Raw genomic sequence first — 5,187 nt, 5'->3', positions numbered from 1 at the left:
AAGGCCCAGTTTGACGACGGATTTGCATATCGTTTATTTCTTAAGGATGAGGCAATCCCAACGAAAAAGGGTCACATCGTGTGTTGGAACCGCGGGCGGTGAGTAAAACTGCTTCAAATATCTCTGCCTCCGTGTTTAGTTGCGTCCCCTCCCATGCCGTAGACCTGGGTTCGAGCCCCGCTCGGAGCGAGTCGTTGCTGCTGCTGCTCTCGTTCAGTTTCAGCCTCTGGATCTGATTCTGGATCATAAATAAACGGCTGAATCTGACTGTTAGCCATGGTTGTATGGAAGAGATGTTTATTCCTCACGGTAATGTCACAGCTTCCAAACGCTCTCAACGCAAAAGCCTACTGGCGCTCGTGATTCTTTAGCTCCGCCCACACGTCACGCCTCCAGCCGGTCGTGTTTTTCCAGGAAAAATCGGTACAGACTATCTTTCTCTTATGAATATAATAAAACTAAAGACTTTTTGGAGTTATGAAGGATGCAGTACTACTCTATAGGTACTCAAGATTAACAGGAGATTGAGTGAAAACAAGCATTTCACCGCCCTGAAAGCAAATGACCTTTATTTTAAAGGAAGAAAAAAGGATGGCAAAAGTGTTGTTCTGTGAACTGCTGAGCTGCACCTGTGACTGAACACCTGTGAACTTGCTGATTTGACTTCATACATCCATGGGAGAGAGATTCTTTCGGTTATTTTGGGGACATGGAGAGAGTGGGAGTCTAAGTCGGTTGACCTCTGACCTCTACAATGCTTGTGTCTTTGTGAAACCAGCACAGCTGCCACGAGTGTGTTTCTGTACCTGTCTGTTAATGTGTGTGTTCTTCTTAATACATCTCTCTGCTAAAACGACCGTCTCATCTGTGACTCCAACAGCTTGAGACACTTAACCCTGTGTTCTCGCTGGGAGAAAACTCATTCTACACTGTTCACACAAAAACAAGCATCAATAATGAATGACAAAAGCAGAGAGAGAAAATATAGAGACAGATCTAGAAAGAAAAACAGAGCTGAACTGGATTTGAACTCATTTAAGGGCTGTTTATGGATTTGTAATCTGACAGAATGAAGCCAAACGCTCACGTGACCTACATCTGTCTGTATTACTGGCCTCTGCATGGTTAGATATTAAATATGAATGTGTAATCTAGAAAAAAAAAGTCAGCTAAAGTTCACCTTAATGATATACGATATAATGTAATCTTAGGACATATGTGACCCTGGTCCACAAAACCAGTCTTCAGTTGCTGGGTATATTTTTAGCAATAGCCAAAAAACATTGCATGGGTCAAAATTATACACATTTTTTTATGCCAAAAATCATTAGGATATTTAAGTAAAGTAATGTTCCATGAAGATATTGTAAATTTCCTACCGTAAATATATTAAAACTTATTTTTTGATTATAATATGCATTGCTAAGAATCCTGGACCACAAACCGAAATTGATTAATATATCATCCGAAAGGTGAATAAATGCACTTTCCATTGATGTGTGGTTTATTTGGCCGAGATCCAACTATTTGAAAATCTGGAATCTGAGGGTGCAGAAAAACTAAATACTGAGAAAATCACCTTTGAAGTTGTCAAATGAATTCTTAGCAATGCATATTATTAATCAAAAAATATGTTTTAATATATTTATGGTAGGAAATTTACAAAATATCTTCATGGAACATTACTTTACTTAAATATCCTAATGATTTTTGGCATAAAAATTTTTTATAATTTTGACCCATGCAATGTTTTTTTGCCTGAAAAGTGTGCCTGTTGAGGTCTCCTTTGTAAAATGCATGCCCTTACTTTGCCACTCTCTTATCTAATGCAATGACATTCATACATTAAGAGTGATTGAAGTGTTAAATTCATTGTGGACTCTTCCAGACTGGCTGTGGATGTGAGGCCCAGGTTTATGTCATATGTTTTTATTAGCATTCACTCTCTATTGTCCTGTTGTTTGGCCTCCATTGCACAGCCGATCTGCTGCAGCGAGTGACGGACAGAACAATGATGCTATCAGGCACTGAGGTCAGACTCAATGGTCCCACAGATTATCCACTCAACAGCATCTGACCCCAACATTTACAGGTACATATGCATTTACATTTAAACCACTAGAAGGAATATTTCACGAAATCAATAAGCTGTAGTTTATCTGGATGATGTATGAAAATTATATTATGTTATCAGGCCTCATTTTAGAATCTGAACCAATCATAATTCAGTATCAATCCTAAAGGAATCAACAATAAGTATCTGACAGTAGGATTTGATCGATTCCATTAGCATTCCTTAGGATTTTTTGACTAGGGACAAATCCCTCACTGCATTAGACACTTGTTTATACAGTCTTTGGCAAATTTTATGATGCTTTCAAATGTCCTGTACATTATGCATTCAACTAAAAAAAAAAGTTTTTTCCTTTTTTTGGCATTTTAAAATGTAATATTTTACCCAAAAATTGGCAATAAAAAAAAAAAAAGTTTGGAATAATTAGGATATTTTAATCCTTTTTTTTTCCGGTTCGATAAAAGTGTAAAATACAATAATAAATAAATAAATAAAATAAAAAACTTAATATTGTGAGATATTATTGCAATTTTTTCACCAAATAAATATATATTATCATTTAAATGCCATGAAAACATATGGAAATGTTTTTAAAATGTACAAATTGTGAACATTTATAGTGACATCAAAATAGAAATAAACCAGTATTCCCCAACTTTATACTCACATGCAGTGTTGACTGTTCCCTCATGTTGCTTCATGTTCTTTGGTGTTATCTGGGTTCCATGTGAAGGAATCTATCCATTCCCAACACAAACAATCTGAAAACACATGAGATCAGGCACGTGAAACAAGCTCTCCAGACAAACTGAAGAGGGTCATCAAGGTCACAACCTATTGCTCCCACTTACCAAACCTGCTCAAATTGATTCTCTACGGTCCTCATGCTCGAGACCAGAGACATGAACTGACAGGGAAAGCATCAAAGGCGTCAGCTTCATTCATGTTAACTATGATATGCATTCCTCCACCACGAAAATCATTTCAACAACTTGCCAAAACAAACAACAATTACATATCATGAACATTTAAAATAATACAAACATGCGAGGCAAGACACACCACATCCATTATAATCTCCCATAATTCCACTGGTTTATTGACACATTCATGGACAGACATTCCTGAACACTCCTGCATCAGAACACAGTGCATTGAGAAATTCAGTCCGTATCAAAAACACACAACATGGCCCACAACAAGCTCGACCTGCTAAACCACCAATATATTTTGCATAGGAAAGGATTTAGCACCCTTTGAACAAAAATACAGACATGTATCATTTTTTTTAATGTATTTTTTTTTTTGCAGTGCTGGTTTTCATTTAAATAATCAACCTTTTCTGACATTTCATGTTTACCCCCCAAAATTATTTTTCAGACTGTAATAATGCTTAAGAAATCATGGAAAAGTTAGAAATAATAGTTAATTATATGGAAAGCAATAAAATAAAATGTAAAAAAAAAAAAAAATTGAAATAATTATAATAAATAATGGATTTTTTTTTTTAAAATGCAATTACAAGCACGATCACTGGGATCGCTTGATCTGAGGTTAATGTGGCATTCTACAGGTACATCTACATATTCTAACATTCCAGTCTTTAACAGTCCTTTACTGTCAAACTACTCACATACAACATGCCGTCAGAACTACCTGTGTAAAAATAAATGCCTCTTCAGTGCAAACGTTCATCTTCATGCCATGAACACAAAACACACTCAACAACACATCCATGTTTATGAACTTTTGTCCCGGCACACCAAAGTCATGATTATTCTACATTTTATTTAATTTTACAACAGTGTTCATCATGGGTAAATCATATGAAAAGAGACATCAAGAGACATTTTTACCCCAAAACCACAAAAAAAAAAAAAAAAAAAAAGTTATATATAATTTATATATTATTTTTGGTTACTATTTGCGATTTTATTCTATTTACAATTTATTTTATTTTTTTGCATCACAAACTGCTTGAGAAAGCTGTAAACTAATCCCACATTGCAGAAGTGCAAACAACCTTACGCCTGTTCACACATACTCCGTCTGCAGTGCGTATCGGGTTTTGTATTTTTTTATTTTTTTACGCACCCATGTTAACGGATTCCATTGCGTTCCAGGAGCGGTGCGTCTGCAGCAGTGCAGAGATCGTTCACGAACTGAGTAGCGGACTGCAAAAGCGTCCTGTGTGAAAGCACAATTGAGTATGAGTCTGGGGCTGCTTCTGCACCACATACGTAACGCACACGGACTGCAATTGCACTGCAGACGAATTATTGTGTGAAACCAGGCATGAGTCTGTCGAGGTTTCCATTGGGAAGCTTCTTTTTTTAAAAAATTCCCTGAAACAAACCCGGCAGCTTCAGCTGCATCCCATGTTAGCACGTCACGTTGATGTGGTAATTTCACAGTAGGCATACACACAGGTTTAAAGACTCGTTTCTCACCCCCTACAGATTCGGCTAGGTATACATCTGCGCTAAAATATCAAGGTGAAAGTCATCATTGCTCGCCTCGTATAGACCCAGCTATCATTCCAACTTTGAGAATAGATTAATCGCCCGATAAGAGTCTCACACCGATAACGGCCCACCACTAATATATATTGTGTGAATTTATATATATATATATATATATATATATATATATATATATATATATATATATATATATATATATATATATTATTTATTTTTATTTTTATTTATTTTTCTGTTGTTGGGTTGAAATGTGTCTTCACTTTTTCAGGATATTGACCCTCATAAGCTTATTCTTGGTAGAACATGATCAGCCTCAAACAAATTAATGTTTACTAAATTATGGTAGCTAAAACACAAAAAAAAGCAGTTTCAATCATTAGTCGGTGTGTTTGTGCAGTTTATAGAACCAGATCCATTGCAATAAACCATAAACCGATATCCAGTTTCCTGGAATGAAGGGAAATAATGAAGCTTTTGCTTTTTATTGACATTTGTATCTAGCGGTTAGCTGTGTTAGCATGATTCTAAAACAGGCAGGAACACACAAACACAAACCCGAAACCAACAAAACAAATAGTTTTTTGACCAAACAAACTTCCTAGAATTCTTCACGTTCTCCCGTGGGAGGTA

Source organism: Carassius auratus, unplaced genomic scaffold, assembly GCF_003368295.1.
Source record: "Carassius auratus strain Wakin unplaced genomic scaffold, ASM336829v1 scaf_tig00030239, whole genome shotgun sequence".
Taxonomy (NCBI): domain Eukaryota; kingdom Metazoa; phylum Chordata; class Actinopteri; order Cypriniformes; family Cyprinidae; genus Carassius; species Carassius auratus.
The sequence above is the reverse complement of the archived record's forward strand: the minus strand, read 5'-3'. Positions refer to the sequence as shown.